The following is a 17813-nucleotide window of genomic DNA, read 5'->3' as shown; positions in this document are numbered from 1 at the left end:
TTCATCTCGACTGAATAAGTTCACACCTCACGCCATGTAGAATAAAATACACATCATATGACGCTTCTGTGATGGAGCGTGTTAATAAAACATCGTGATTTGGCAGATAAAAACGGTCAGTTTTCTGTCACTATGAAGCGAACGCTCCATCAACAACCAAACACCATCTGGAATCTCAACATATGTGCTAAAATTAACTTCTTTACGTATAAATTACGCTAACAGAAATCAGAAACTAACACTTTTTGCCTGAAACAATGTACACTATTATCTCCCCACAGGAAGTAGGCAATATTTTATTTAAAACAGATGTTTACTTGCATGTCCTTGCAATTTTGGCAGCAGCACATCCATCAGATGAAGCAATCTAAATTCAGCGTCACTGCTGGTGTTGTGTATTATTTAATTACTGCAACTCACAGAGTTATAATGTAACACCTGAATCAATTAGATGTGCATTTCAAGTAACCTGACTTTCCTCACATGCAACAATTCTATAGTGATTTATTGTAAATACCACAGTGTTTCTGCTTTATACTATAGTAAATTACTTTAAAAAAAAACCTATTGTGCTAATTCTAGTGTTGCAATGATAACACAACAACTATAGGAATATACACAATGACCCAATACTGTATTTTCCACAACTATAGGGTATATTGCACAACATTACACCACTATTTACTTCAGCAGACTAGCTAACTACTACATTATTCATTTCTGTTTATCGGTTCACTATGGTTAATACTACAGTATACTGTAAAATTCATATACAAAAAGTATAATATATACAGTATAATACACTTTACTATACTATGGTTCAAATACATTATGGTATAATACACTTGACTACACTATACTTTATATAATACACCATACTATGGTTATTTTTTTATGTGGGACTGTATGATGTCTCTTATGTATCTTAAAGGGCAGCTATGGTGAAAAATCTACTTTTCAAGCTGTTTGGACAGACATGTGTGTAGGTATGGTGCTTAGTCCGTCATATTGGGGTGATATAGGGTGCTTTCACATCTGAAGTTCGCTTTATTTGGTCCGGATCAAGGGTAATAAATGATACATTGTTGTGTTTTCTGCCGTCTTTGGGTCGTTTTCACATCACACTGCTGGCTTTAGTCCGAACCAGTTGAAGCGAACTAAAATGCAGTCATCTGACAAAATCCACATCTGTCATTGGCCAGATGTTGTTGAACATAGTTCCTAAACTGCTTATTGATTGGTCAGAATTCACGTGCGGGAAAATGCCAATGAACTCCCGCAGGTAAACAAAACTGACAGACACAAATTGTCGCTTTTTACTATGAAGGGACGACTGCGCTGGCTGATTGTATCCCTGCTTTAGACAAACTATACATTATGAGAATGAATCGCGGCCGCGGCTGGAAAACAGTGTTTAATGCATCGCTCGTCACTTCAGGAGGAGGCGTGAATCAATATAGCTAAACTGCGACATGCTCATCTTGCGGAAATATTACGATCCATCAGGTAATGTTTTCCCCTCTCTCTCTCTGTTGGTAAAGCGCTGTCAACAAATATTTTTCCTCCATATCCTATAATGCACAGCGCATCAGCCTACGGCAGCTGGATTAGTCCAAAAGGCGCAGTACTTTTTGCGGTTGGACCTGTTTTAGTACGGACCATATTCTCACCACAATCGAACCGCTCCAGGGTTTGTTTGAAATCGTACCGAGACCACCTCTTCAAGCAGGTCTCGGTATGCTTATTTAGTCCGCTTTTGGTGCGCACTCGAGTACGATTGCCTCATTACCAAAAGGGAAAACGAACTCTAGTGCGATTCAATGGAACTAAATAAGGCAGGTGTGAAAGCACCTATAAACACACACATTCCTTTTTATTTTCAATTTAACAACATAAAAACGGTGGACTAATTGGAGCGGTTTTCAGACCGACCGCAACTTGACGTAGGAGTTTATCACTAAATTGTTTATCACTAAATTGTTTGCATACATTTTTTTTAACATTTCTTTTACGTTTTACAAACAAACAGCAAGCATCAAAAACATGGAAATGGAAAAAGAGGAGAAACAATTAAATTTAACAGACCCTATAATGTTTACTACACTGCTTTGAATATTCTGTCTGAAATCGCATCAAAGTATGACTTTAAAACATTAGCACTATTTAATTGACTAAGAACAATGTTTTCTGACAGTCTTTGGCTGCTAACATGAATATGAAAAACTGAACTACTCTGTTCCAATTTACTATGACCATTTATGTGAAGCTGCTTTGCAACCATGCTGCAACCATCAAGAACAGAGATGGAGAAAATAGATAAATCAAAACAAACTGTATAGCTACTTGTACACAAATGCATAAATTGATATATTAATATATAATGCGTTTTTGGGATGGGAAATAAAAGAGATCACAAAAGCATTGATAGATCTATGTTATGGCCCAAACTCACTACTGGCTCGAATAACAACAACAAACAAGGTTTGAGCCGAACATATGGAAGACACAGACGCTTGAATAGTTAAATTGACGTTCCGTCAATATGTTTAATTTTCCATAAATCATAAGTTTTCAAAAGAGACAAAACATTAACAAAATCAAGTAGACAGGTAGGGTAAGCTAAGGTAAACAGGTCTCTGACTATACTGTTTTAAATGGACAGATCTTACCTAAACTCCCGTAAAAGGAATTCACCTTATTCTCAGCTGACGAGTGGGCGCTGCCATTTGAATCTTTTTGTCTCGAGACTTCCGGTCACATTCACTTCCATTTATTTTTTGACGTTAACAACTGCTCGTTACGCTGCTTGATGTTGCAATTTAATATTTTCTTATTATATTATGCTACTTGGTCTGTGTAGTCATGCAAACATTTGTTTGTTGAGCAAGTAGTTTGGCCATTTTCTGCCGCTTATTATTCCTAGTCATTTCTCCCATAGGCGACTGAATCGGAAGTTCTAAGACAATCGCGAAAACAGGCGCACTTCCGCATTTTAGAATAAGGTCAATAAAAATAGGTGAGTCTTCCGGGCCACTTCGCTAAACTAAATAAATAACAAAACGTGACTATGAAAAATAAACCCCTACCTGCTACAAAACAAAGTATCAAAATAAACAAACTAGTTAACACATTACGAACTAAGAATCAAAAGATTAACATGAACAAAACACTACATGGAGCGGCATCTAGATGATCGCCTGGCTTGAGGAGCACCGTCAGCCAGACCGCCTAAGCGCAAGCCACCACCGAGCTGAGGGAGAGCGAGAGACTGCAAGATAGAGAGCGAGAGACTGCAAGATAGAGAGAGAGAGACAAAGGCGCCATTGCTGTCAGCCTTATATAGTGGGAATACCCAGTGACGTCACGGGCATCATTCAATCCTGGATAAGCTGGGTGAAACACTCCTCCTAGAACTCGATCGCAAGCACAAACCGGCAATAAATAAATAGATGAATTTAAATAACACAGACCCACGTAACAATCTATTATGAACATTACAAAAGATAAAACATGACTATATAATTCACCATATTCTCAAATGCATATTTTATCCAATTTCACATCATACGATCGCTAAAGTGACAAGATGATACACACAATAGCCACAATCCGCTCCCAAAAAAACAAAGGCCATACTTACCTTATTTCATTCCGTCTGCCAGGCCGTGGTCTCAAGACTTTGAATCTCAAGCACTGATTAAGATTAATTAAATATATGCATATAGCAGGCAAAAATCTAATCTAAGTAAATTCAAAGAATCAAAGTATAATTCAGATGTTTCACATTTTGTTTATTTTTTAATTCTAGTTTATCACTAAATTGTGCAGATGCATAAAAGTAAATATGTTAATATGTAAAGCCTTTTTGGGAATGGAAATTAAAGAGAACGTACAAGCATTGAAACATCTATTATGAACATCACAAAAGTTTACTCAGACAAAACAAGACTATATAATTCACCATATTCTCAATTGACAAATGCATCTTTTATACAATTTCACATCCACACAATCGCTAAAGTGCCAAGGTCAAAGCAACACACACTCCAAAGTGACTGCTTCACGCTCCCAAAAAACAAAGGGCAAACTTACCTTATTTCATTCCGTCTGCTAGGCCGTGGTCTCAGGACATTGTGTCTCCAGCACTGTTTGAGATTAATTCAATATATGCATATAGCAGGCAAAAATCTAATTAAAGTAAATTCACTAAATCAAAGTATAATTGAGATGTTTCACATATTTTTAATTCTAGTTTATCACTAAATTGTGCAGATGCATAAAAATAAATATGTTAATATGTAAAGCTTTTTTGGGATAGGAAATAAAAGAGAACATACAAGCACTTGAAACATCTATTATGAACATCACAAAAGTTTACTCAGACAAAACAAGACTATATAATTCACCATATTCTCAATTGACAAATGCATCTTTTATACAATTTCACATCCACACAATCGCTAAAGTGCCAAGGTCAGAGCAACACACACTCCAAAGTGACTGCTTCACGCTCCCAAAAAACAAAGGGCAAAATTACCTTATTTCATTCCGTCTGCCAAGCCGTGGTCTCAAGGCGTTGCGTGTCCTTCCTGTCTAAAGCAGCGCTTTCATCTCCAGGCAAAAACAATGCATCTCATCTTTCTAAAGGCCTCTCATGTTTACAGTGTCCTCTCAGACAGACATTCCCATAGTTCCCCGTGCAGCGGCACTTTGAAGACCTGGACGCAGACAAACACAAGCTCAGGCTCCAGGACAAAACACAGCATTTACTCTTTGAGCAGGTATACTTGAGACATGGCCCTGTCAAGATGGCCGTCATTTGCCTGAGCAGAAAGACACTTGAGATCTTTCAGGCTTATTCGGAAGATATGTGGCTTCCTTTCTTTTACGGAAGATAAAATAAATGTGCTTTTCTGAATGAAATAAATAAAAACATGTCCTTCTCTATTGCTTATCAGTTCATATCTAACGCAGCATTATATTCCAAGGTCTCTGACGCCAAGCAGATCTGAAAATAGCAGAGAGAAATATTGTACTACAGACATGCGTTATGAGAATACATATGATTGTCAGTCATGATATTAGTTTTCTTTGTTTTAATTGGCTTTATCCAATTATTTTTCTCAGATGTTCCCTTTCCAGTTTATTATTCCTTGTGTATTGATGCTTGTTTACTTGTTTAAGTCTTGATACTTTTTTCTTTTCAACTCTATTGTTAACTGCCTTTTCTTTAATAAAAAAAAAACTGATATCATTTAATGGAGTTAGCAATATTTTCGCATTATTTTGTCATCTACAGGACTCTGTTTGGTCAACAAAGTTGAGGATCCGCATGCAGTTTATTTAAAGGGCAGCTAAGGTAAAAAAAATCTACTTTACAAACTGTATAGACAGACAGGTGCGTAAGGATGGTGTATAGACCAGGGATGGGCAAACTTGATCCTCGAGGGCCGGTGTCCCTGCAGAGTTTTGTTCCAACACTAGTCAAACACACCTGAACAAGCTAATCAGTGTCTTTAAGATCACAAGAAATCTATAAGCTGGTGTGTTTGATTAGGGTTGGAGCTAAACTGTGCAGGACACCGGCCCTCCAGGACCGAGTTTGCCCACCCCTGGTGTAGACCGTCATATTGGGGTGTTATAAACACACCCAGTGCTTTTTTTCAATTTAACAACATAAAAACAGTGGACCAATTGGAGCGGTTTTCAGAGCGACCGCAACTTGAGGTAGGATATTGATTGACAGGCCTGCATCACCATATGCTTAGGCCGTACTGACACTAGGTACAGTTGCCTCGAACCGGGCCAAAGCACGCTTGTCCCCCCTCCCGTCTCCCCTGACGGCCCGCGCTCACACCACAAACAGGCTTCGGCACGCTTACGTCATCGCTGCTGCGCTGTTCAATGAGAAGCGCTCTCTCACTCAGCAGCACAGTGGAGATTTCTCTAGTTATATCGTTTCAGTCGTTTGATATGCCGTCAAATATTTCGCCAAACAGTCCTTAGGGATGCGGGGACACGCAGTCAGATATTTCGCCGAACAGATCCGCTACTTTTGGCGCTCATAATCAATCATAAAGCTCTCGTGCTGCAGGAATGAGGAGGTCTGCTGAAGGCGCGCAGCTGTTGTGCAGTGAGGGGTTTGCGTCTTTAATAAACTTCGGCAGTTTGCGTTCACTGAAAAGTAAGAATGATTAATAAATCCATATGAAACAGTCCCTTAAAAGTCACGTCTCGCTTTCAGTTTCGGGCTTTGGCGCGTTTTGCACTCACACACAAAGCCCAAGTGAACCAGGCTCAGGCCCACCTCTTCCAACCAGGTCAGGGCCGGCCAAGTGAACTGTGCTTGAGCCCGATTCAGCACACTCACACTTCTCAAACAATCCGGGAAACGGGCCTGGGCACGGTACGGATGGCATAGTGTGAGTAGGCCCTTAGTTTGTCGTTTCACATTTGCCATTTTCAGCGCAAGTCAGGGTGAAATCACTAAATGAACATCCTTCCTCTATTTTTAGATGTAAGGCTCATTGGGCTCAACACAAGATCAATATTCTTCACATTATCAGTCTAATCAGAATTATTGGTTGTAACTTTAGGTAGGTTTGCAAACGTGTACTTTTCATTGCATCTACCTTAAACTTCAGCCGTTTGCATTTCTCGCGGTCACAGAAGCTCCCTGTGATCTTAACTAGGTGCAGCTGGAAAAGTGCAATCGGTTACCTCACGTGCACGTCTCTTCATTGGAAATAAAATAACAACCTTGCCTGCAGGTCGCACACCAGAAGCTCCGCTTTTGGATTTCTGGGCGTGGGTTTCTGTCGGGGTGCACGTGGCGGCGCTTCAAGTCAGACAGCCATCGACTTGGGGTGCAGTTGTGTGTGCTCTGATGGAAACCTGTGTTTGGGTGTTCAAAAATGCTGGGCGTGACGATTCGGGACACTTCATGTTTCTGCCGCACCACAGAGAGTGTCTGGTGTGCCGTGTCGTGGCTTCAAGCGGCGCATCAGGTGCCTAAGTCAAAGTTAATTCAGCATGCGTGGTTATTAGTCTCGCTGTACAAGCTCGGCACTTGAAACTAGCACCCAGTTGGCTGTAAAACTATGCAAAGACACACATGATTTTGTACTTTCTGCTTGGTCCGACTGACCAAGGCTGAATGCTGATCCTCTCACTCCTGCTCCTTCTTTCAGTCTTCCTGTCTATTGCAAATACAGAGCGGGTGAGCTCTTGGCTCCGCCCCCTTGTTAGGTTGGGCGGGAAGCCGAAACTAATTTTCATGTGAAGCAACACGCCCCTAAAACAGCGAGCTGTGTACACGCCCCCAACATGATAAAAACATCTGAACTGTGTTTTAAACTGAACCTAAACTGGCACACTCAGAAGAACCATAATACTAATATTAAATCATAAAAAAGAGGTAAACTATGTGGCCTTTAAGACAGTAGTCAGGCAGGAAACAGGGGCAAACAGGAGGAAATCCAAGAGTGTAGTGAAAAGTAGGGATGGCTGACGTGAATCTGACTTTTCGACACAGTGTCGAGATCGTTTCGAAACACTGCACCGAAGCATGATCCCAGGTCACGTGACTAAAGTGTTTCGAAACACCTGGTCACGTGACTAAAGCAATTCAAAACATCGAATATTTCAGAAGCATTTTAAGACCTGGCGAATCTGCATTTGACTGAGAGGGTCAGAAATATCCTGTCTCATATAGACAAGTTGTCAGTTCATTCCACTGTGGGGACTCCAGATAAATAAAGGACTAAGTTGAACTATACAGTAAAGTCGTGAAGACAAACTTTGAGGCTGGCTTGAGAAAGCCTGTTGGTAATAGTTTAATAAGTTTAAAACTGTTTGAAAAAGTATAAATAGCATGTTATTAGCATGATTCTAGTATGAACTAGCATGTTACTAGCATGATTCTAGCATAAATTATCATGTTACTAGCATGGTTCTAGTATGAATTAGCATGTTATTAGCATGATTCTAACATAAATTAGCATGTTACTAGCATGGTTCTAGTATGAATTAGCATGTTACTCGCATGATTCTAGCATAAATTAGCTTGATTCTTATATGAATTAGCATGTTATTAGCATGATTCTAGTATGAATCAGCATGTTATTAGCATGATTCTAGTATAAATTAGCATGTATTAGCATAATTCTAGCATAAATTAGCTGGATTCTAGCATGATTCTAGTATGAATTAGCATGTTACTAGCATGATTCTAGCATGCATTAGCATGTTACTAGCATGTAGTATAGTTTTTGAATGAAAATGAATGACACTAAATAAAAATTAGAAAGAATTTCCATGACTTCCATGAATTTTTGGGTGGTATTAATGGTTTATTTCAATTATTATTTTAGTTTATGTAGCAAACTGGTTTGAGTGACACTAAAAATCAAACAATATTCATGAAAAACAGTATTATTATTATACATAGTTTCCCCATGTACATGTACATTTTGAGTAAGCAATGGCAAACACAACTGATTCAATGAACTGAACAGATAGAACATCTCATTTCCCCCCCGTGTTCGCACACATATGCTGTTATTCTTTGTAAAAACTATTAATTTGATAATTTATGGTACTAGTAGCACATGCTGAATGCTGCTGTTCACCGCTATGGTTTTCGCTCATTATTATTTGAAAACACAGCTGTATTTCTGTGAACACGTCGACATGATTAACAGACAGAACACCGCTCTGCAATCAGGTTTACAAACCTCTCATTGGTCTAATCAAACAGAAAGAGTTGGATTTTTCTACATTTCCTTCTACATAATACATGCATATCAGAGGGCTGTAATTTGATGCCCCCTTCGGCCTAAAATTGGCACTCTAGAGTGCAAAAATCACCACAGTCTTCCATTAACTCAACCAGAAATTATCTGCATTATTTCATTCATAACACACTATATTTAAGTGTCTTAAACTGTGCAATTTACTTTATAGGAGACCTCAGCAACTGCCCTAAGTGTCCAGAGGGAAAAACAAAATGTAAGACTGGTTATTTATGAAAAACTCGTATCTATTAAAATTTGACAAAAATGAAAAATATATTTAAGAACAAACTGAATTGCATATATATAGATACATGTGTGCTCAAAATTGAAGCATGTAAATGTTATATACAATATTATATTTGCATTAAAATGATCTGCAAATTTAATATTGTGTATGTTGTATACAATATTACACTTCCTGACAAAAGTCTTGTCTTCAATCTCAGTTGTAAGAGCAACAAAATAATAACTTGACTTCTAGTTGATCATTAGGAAAACTGTCAGAAGGTGGATTTTTCTGATGAATCATCTGTTGATCTGCATCCCAATCATCACAAATACTGAAGAAGACCTACTGGAACCCACATAAACCCAAGAGTCTTATAGAAATCAGTCAAGTTTGGTGAAGGAACAATCATGGTTTGGGGTTACATTCAGTATGGGGGTGTGCAAGAGATCTGCAGAGTGTATGGCAACATCAACAGCCTGAGGTATCAAGACATTTGTGCTGCCCATTACATTACAAACCACAGTAGAGGGCAAAAAAAAAAAAGGATTGGCCAGCCCAGTCACCAGATATGAACATTATTGAGCATATCTGTTGTAAGATGAAGGAGGAGGCATTGAAGATGAATCCAAAGAATTTTGATGCACCCTGGGAGTCCTGCGAGAAAGCTTTCTTTGCCATTACAGATGACTTTATTAATAAGTGATTAGGTGTACTTTTATTTTACCTTTAAAAATCAAGTAAATGCAATGAATCCTTTTTCTCAGTCTACTTTAATATAAATTTACCTCATAACTTCCATTGAGTTCCAAACGTGTACGTAATTTATTGTGACCAGATGTGATTTCATATCACAGAAAGACAAGCTATTTTGCAGTATTCAATACTGTGATGAAGGCTAGGTCAATTAGCATTGCATTATAAATATGCAAAATGCTTATAAAATACTCTGGATGGCTTAAAGTACAGAAAAAAATCCAGATATTGCCACAAGCATTTGCTTATTATTTTGATGCTTGATCCATTTATCAATTTCCATAATTTTTCTCCTCTTTGTTCTGCAAAAGTAAATGTCTTCTATGTAATCTATATGTGTCATTTATGCATGAGGGCACCCTCTAGGGGTCAGTATGAATGAAACAGAAATTACAATGTGTGCTCACAGCAATATTTTAGAGGTCTTCAGCTTGCTTAAGCCGAAAGATTCAGGAATTTTTGGTATCTCGGTGGATACTTATAAATGACCTCATCATTATTATCATTATCGCAATAAATACTAGTCTATACCGCCGTTTCTACACTAAAATAATGATTCATTAGCTTTTCTAGACTTTTTTTAAGGTAAGTGGTTGCAAACAATTGATATGTGCTGAGTTTCAACAAACAAATTACGTTGAACATTACTCAATTTAATGTGTTTGTTTAAATTCAGTCCATATACATTATTTGCAACCACTTACCTTTAAACAAATCGAGTAAATGTTATAAATCATTTTTCTTAGTGCACTTTTACTTTAAATTTACAACTAAATATCAATGGAGTGTTTGATCATTCCTTTCTGTAACCAGACGTGATTTCATATCACAGAATGACAAGCTATTTTGCAGTATTCCATACTGTGATGAAGGCTAGGTAAATTAGCATTACATTATAAATATGCAACATGCTTATAAAATACTCTGGATGGCTTAAAGTACAGAAAAAATCCAGAAATTGCCACAAGCATTTGCTTATTATTTTGATGCTTGATCCATGTATCAATTTCCATCATTTTTCTCCTCTATGCTCTGCAGAATCGATAGTAGATGTCTTCTATGCAATCTATATGTGTCATTTATGCGTGAGGGCACCCTCTAGGGGTCAGTATGAATGAAACAGAAATTACATCACAACGTGTGCTTATTTTAGACGTCTTCAGATTCCTTCAACCTAAAGATTCAGGGATTTTTGGTATCTCAGCGGATACACACACTGTAAAAAAATCAATCTGTAAAATTTACGGTAAAATACTGGCAACCACAGCTGCAGTTTTTTTTTTACCGTAAATTTTACAGATTTATTTTTTATATTAAATATTAAATAAATATGTTTGTTAAAAATATGGTAAAAGTAATTTCTCATTTTTACAGTAAACTACCGTATTTCATTAATTTATAGCTGTAATATGTCTGTATTTTGAATTACCAACATCCACACATCTTTTGTTACACAGATAGACATGTTAACACAGCCATATGCAGTTGGTGATGAGAAAGTTACATAATGAACCAAAGCTCATCACAAACAACTTTTCCCACAAGCAGAAAAGAGTATCAGTGTCAAGAAAGTGTTCAAAGTCATTCACACAGCCACTAAACACCAGAATGCTAACACGCATAAAATTAAAGTCATGAAATAAACATTATTTATCAACATTAGATGTAACATAAATCTCTAATGTACATTACCGATGGGGATATACTAATTCCTGAATGGAATTCCTGAAAGATTACCACGTTGTAATTTTTTATTATTATTATTTTTTTAAGTAAACAGCTGGGGCAATTTGGTTCTCAGATTCTACTTTCTGGATAAAGCATCAGCTACTACATTATCAACTCCCTTCTTATGCCGAATTTCAATATTGTACTCCTGCATAATAAGAGACCACCGCATTGACGCTGATTTGCATTTGACATTCTCATTAAAAACACCAAGGGATTGTGGTCAGTGTAAACTGTAATTGTGTTAGGACTACCAACTAAACACACCTCAAAATGCTGAAGTGCCAGTAGCAAAGCCAAGGCTTCTTTCTCAATTGTACTATAGTTTTGTGAAGCTTTAGAAAACTTCTTTGAGAAAAAAAGATACAGGATGCTCGATTCCAGCTTGATCTTCTTGTAAAAGGGACTGCCCCAGCTCCGGTAGCACTAGCATCGACCTGCAACTGGAAAGGTGATGCAAAATTGGGAGCAGAGTGTACAGGAGCAGAGCAAAGAAGATCTTTGGCAGTGTTAAAAGCACTCATACATTCTGAATTCCAGACAAACTTCCTGGATGTACTTAAAAGATCTGTCAAGGGTGACACAATGGCAGCAAAGTTTCTACAAAAACCCTGATAGTATCCAACCATTCCTAAGAAACGTCGCAACTCACGTTTGTTAGTTGGAACAGGAAAGACAACAATTGCACAAACCTTGGCCTCTACAGGTCGCACTTGACCTTGTCCAACACGTTTACCAAAGTATGTGACTACCAAGGTATGTTCTGTTGCGTACCCGTGTCCCCCTAGACAGAGTTGAAGGGAACGTAACAGAATTAGTAGAAAAAGATCCGCATTAATGTCAACAAAAAGCATAAAAAGTGATGTGCCTTGCAGGGAATTCTGGCAAAGTCAGTTTATCTGCCGTATATATTAAGGAAACATATTGTTAACTAGGTTACAGATTTTTACTGTAGCATTTTTACAGTTTTTTACCGTTGAAATCACGGCCATTTTTTATAGTGTATAAATGACATCATCAATAATATCATTATCGCAACAAACACCACCCATTTCTACACTGAAAAAAAGGTTCATTAGGCTGGCTTGTGTAGCAAGCCAGACTACTGTTATCCTATTTTTCTTCTGAGACTAAAAAACAAAACGCATCTCCTCCTAGAGCTTTCGAGCTATGACCACCAAACTCACACCAAACCTTCGAACTGGCCTGTCTCGGTGTGCTATATCTTTTCCAACTGATCCGACTTTCGGTTTTCCGAAAAACGTCCCGGGACCGTCGGAAAAATCCCATTGACTTAACATTGGACCAGACTTTGTGACCTCATAACTCTGCATCAGACTGTCAAACAGACTTCTAACTGGGCTCATTTAATTCAGACTACCTAACTGCCAATACCTGATGAGCTTTTAACTTTCTGGCCATGCCCTAGTAACCACTTTTGGGACCCTAGAAACTGTCCCATAGACTTCCATTCAAAAGACTGTCATTGACTTTACATTGGATCAAACTTTGTGAGCTCATAACTCTGCATCAGACTGTCATACAGACTAATGGCTGAGCTCATTTAACTCAGACAACCAAACTACCAATAACCGACGTGCTTTTAACTTTCTAGCCACTCCCTAACAACCAGATACTGCACCCTAGCAACTGTCCAATAGACTGCCATTATAGAGGCCCAGATTGATATCGTCATGCTGCAGTGTTATAGCAACAGGCTAATAATGATTAGCTAAGTAATTTAACATGCTAGAAATGCTTAATAAACATTAAGGAAAATCTATAGAACACCGCATTATCTATCTATCTATCTATCTATCTATCTATCTATCTATCTATCTATCTATCTATCTATCTATCTATCTATCTATCTATCTATCTATCTATCCATCCATCCATCCATCCATCCATCCATCCATCCATCCATCCATCCATCCATCCATCCATCCATCCATCCATCCATCCATCCATCCATCCATCCATCCATCCATCCATCCATCCATCCATCTATCTATCTATCTATCTATCTATCTATCTATCTATCTATCTATCTATCTATCATCTATTCATACTTTTTAAAACTGTTTAAACTAAATAAACTACTACCAACAGGCTTTCACAAGCCAGCCTCAAAGTTTGTCTCAACAAACTTTAATAATCTAGTTGGACTTACATTCTTACTACATTTTTTTAAAGGCAATTGATATGGGCTAAGTTTCACACGCAAATTAAGTTGAACATTACTAAAATTTATTTGTCTGTCTAAACTCAGCACATATTATTAGTTTGCAACCACTTACCTTAAAAAGAAATGTGATAAACCCAATGGATATTTTATTTTTACTGGCAAAAATGACATACTGTGCCTTTAAATAATTTTTATTCTTCTTTTTAAGTGTATACTAAGACTTAGCATCAGGAACAAACCAACGGTGAGCAGGCTGTGTTCACACAGAGCACAATCAGCTCTGCGGTAATCAACGCAAAATGGCTTATTTTGATGGGAACGAGAGTGGGGATTTATTTTTGGAATCAAATGAAGCAGGAATGAGCCAGATTGGCAGGGTTTGTGCGACGGACAGCATTAGACCGGCCAGCCCAGTTAATTAATGTGTAGGCCGCTCTCCCCAATCTCACCGCCTCTATCTGACTGCCGGAAAGCCAACATGACACCCGCTCTGGATCACTGCGTCTTTGCATCAGGCGTTTTTTTCTCTGTTGTCTAAATCTTGGGAACGTCTCAATCATTAACTGCAGTGGGTGGAGATAGGGAGCTGCAAAGTAGTGCACAACCCATCGTTCAGATTAAAGCAATAGTTTGGCTAAAGCCCCACAGATTCAACAGTGATGTGGAAAACAGTGAACACCTTTATCAAAATGACATTAAAAAACATGTAAATTGCTTGGCGGTCAAAACTTTGGCATCTATTTGACATCCACACATCAATGGCATTACGACCACTGACATAACAACACAAAAAGTATTATAATATATGTTTTATTCAGCTAAAAGCTTCAATTCCACATTTAAATTGGCCTTTATATCCCTTCCGATGCATGTAAACTATCAAATCTTTATCAAAACGACTTAAAAACAAGTCAAAATGCAAACCAGTTAAGCTATCAGCTTTGTCACTCTGTCTCCTCTCCACCGATTAGCTGGTGTGTGGTCTGGTCCAGTATGGCTGCCGTCGCATCATCCAGGTGGATGCTGCACACTGGTGGTGGATGAGGAGATTCTCCCCAAATATGTGTAAAGTGATTTGAATGTCCAAAAAAGCGCCATATAAACGTAAGGAATTATTATTGTTGTTATTATTATTATTATTATTATTATTATTATTATTATTATTATTATTGCTATTATTATTATTATTATTATTATTATTGCTATTGTTATTATTATTATTATTATTATTATTATTATTATTATTATTATTATTATTATTGCTATTATTATTATTATTATTATTATTATTGCTATTGTTATTATTATTATTATTATTATTATTATTATTATTATTATTATTATTATTATTGCTATTATTGTTATTATTATTATTATTGCTATTATTATTATTATTATAAATATTGCTATTATTATTATTATTATTATTATTATTATTATTATTATTATTATTATTATTATTATTATTGCTATTATTATTATTATTATTATTATGTTATATATTATTATAATGATCTAAAATAATATACTATATATACATACATATAATATCCATATTTTTAAAATAATGTTTCACTCATATTTATTTATTTTATTTAGATTTTTGTGTAAATGTTTGATTACGAATGTGTATAATATTATAAATAATTACTTATTGTAATTAATTATAAAACCAATAATTACTAGCCCAATATAAAATATAGCTAAATACAATGGATCATGTAAACATTTTATTTTCAAGCTTTCAACTTTCTCACCATGCTGTTTTCGTGCATCAGTCTGCATACCGGTGGTGTGTAAAATTGCTCTCACCCAGATGAGTTTATATTGTGGCGCCAATGCTAATAACAATTAAGCATAATATATAACATTTTTTCTTACATGTCATATTGCACAGCCCATAAAGCAGATTATTGATGAATCATCTTAAGTGCATTCGCAATAATCCCAAATCGCCGCAGTGCAACATTTGTAAAATATTATATTTTGATATTGTGATCACAGCTCGCTCCGACGACTCTCTGTCATTCATTCAGCTTCTGCACAGAAATCTGTGTTTCTGACAGGGTTGCTATGGCAGCGCAGAGAGACAAACGGAGCACTGTGTTTCAGTCTGCCAGCCAACATAACAGTCTCTTGTCTTTCTTCAGCCGTCTCAAACACCTCTCTGTCTCACGCACAACTTTTCACATCTTTGTCGCAGTCGTATTTAAAAAAAAAAAAACCTTTGAATTGGATAATTTCAGCACTCTCATGTTGTTCCAGACTGCTTTGATTTACTACTTTACTGCATAAAAGTTGAGAATACTGTACTGTAAGTTCACTGCTTTGTTTCTATCACCAATTCTAACATACAGCTTCAGATGACTTGCATTGGTCTTTACATGTACTATTGACACTTCTGCACTCACTGTGTTTGCTCTTTTTCCAAATCAAATCTGTTTTTTTTTTGTTAGCTTGCTGTTTTTTATTTTTATTATTTGCAATAGTTGATATATTGTATCATTATGATTAAAATGTATTAAAAAATATGTATGTATGTGTATATGTGTGTGTGTGTGTGTGTGTGTGTGTGTGTGTGTGTGTGTGTGTGTGTGTGTGTGTGTGTGTGTGTGTGTGTGTGTGTGATTGATACTTTACGTTATATTTAGTCATAAATAGTATTACTTGTATTTTTTGTTGTATTTTTAGTAGTAGAAATATTATTAGTATTACGTTATTGAATAAAAATAGCGACAAATTTTTAACTAATTGTTTACAAATAGGCATCAGTTTTGCATGATTGATAATAATAATAAAATAATAATAATAATAATAATAATAATAATAATATTTGTTGTTGTTATTAAACGAAAAAATATTAAATTAATTAAAAACATTATTACAGACCAATAACAATGTAATACAAGATAATAACATAATGTCATTAATAATTCAAAATACAACTAATATTACTATAGTATGACTAAAATGTATTTAAAATCTTATATTTCATTTGATATAAACTTTTGCCATGTTTTTGTTATTTTGAGTAATATATATATATATATATATATAATATAATGATATATATATATATATAGTATTAATATATATATATATATATATATATATATATATAGTATTAGTGTTAATAATTTACTAGTAATAGTAGTAAAATCTTGAATTATGAAATATTCACAAACATATAGGTATTAGCTTTACATGATTAATAATAATAATAATAATAATAATAATAATAATAATAATAGTAATATTGTTAATATATGAAAATATTGTATTATTTTAAAACTATTATTAACCAATCATTAGATGGATGGATGCATATATAATAATCATAAAATTGATTTATTGATTTTGTTTTAGAATTATTACAAATATAATATTATTTTTATTCAAATTATTTTAATTTAGTCATCACACATATTTACAAAACACTATACAAAAAATGTATATTATATTATTGGTATTAAAAAAGCTATAATTTAAATGATAAAAATGTTATAAATTGATAATAATAATAATAATAATAATAATAATAATAATACAATTGACTAAATAAATATATACATCTATGTAAATCATTCCAATATTAGTGCATTTATTTAATATTGGTGATTGTTAATTTTGGATCCTGGTTCCAGAATATGATGTCAGAATCACAAATCAACTTCTTCTTCTTCTTCTTCTTCTTCTTCTTCTTTTATTTTATTTATTATTATTATTATTATTATAAAAATAAAAATAACTTGTTGTTAAACAGAAAAATATTACATTTTTAAAATACATTATTACAAAGGAATCATGCATAACTTTTTACATCTTTTTACATCCGTCGTATTTAAAAGAAAACATTTGAATTGGATCATTTCAGCACCCTCATGTTGTTCCAGACTGCTTTGATTGACTACTTCACTGCATAAAAGTTGAGAATACTGTACTGTAAGTTCACTGCTTTGTTTCTATCACCAATTCTAACATACAGCTTCAGATGACTTGCATTGGTCTTTACGTCTATTTCTGAGTGAACGTGGTGGCGTTTTAGAGTCGAACCTGCTTAGAATATGAATGCTGAATAAATAATGTTCCACACTGAATACATTGTTCGCTGATTCAATGT

General features: G+C 35.5%; 1 protein-coding gene and 1 long non-coding RNA gene across 8 annotated transcripts in view; one reads left to right on the top strand and one right to left on the bottom strand.

The window, feature by feature from the left end:
* Positions 1-17813, bottom strand: part of ptprfa (protein tyrosine phosphatase receptor type Fa) — a 566130-nt gene that overhangs the window by 474646 nt on the left and 73671 nt on the right. For 4 of the 6 annotated variants that reach the window (XM_087254905.1, XM_087254894.1, XM_087254901.1 and 1 more), the window contains one exon: positions 4538-4718. The gene's annotated coding sequence lies outside the window, so the exon portion shown is untranslated. Of the gene's footprint in view, positions 1-4537; positions 4815-17813 lie in introns of those variants that run through there. The other 2 variants (XM_087254906.2, XM_087254918.2) reach the window with 1 other exon arrangement.
* The window catches only part of LOC137495906 (uncharacterized), a 102592-nt gene that overhangs the window by 69841 nt on the left and 14938 nt on the right, over positions 1-17813 (top strand). The gene's annotated exons all lie outside the window — the stretch shown is intronic.

The sequence above is a fragment of the Danio rerio genome, chromosome 6, assembly GCF_052040795.2.
Source record: "Danio rerio strain M-AB ecotype USA chromosome 6, GRCz13ab, whole genome shotgun sequence".
Classification (NCBI taxonomy): domain Eukaryota; kingdom Metazoa; phylum Chordata; class Actinopteri; order Cypriniformes; family Danionidae; genus Danio; species Danio rerio.
Note: the sequence above shows the minus strand (reverse complement) of the source record. Positions and strands in the feature narration are given on the sequence as shown.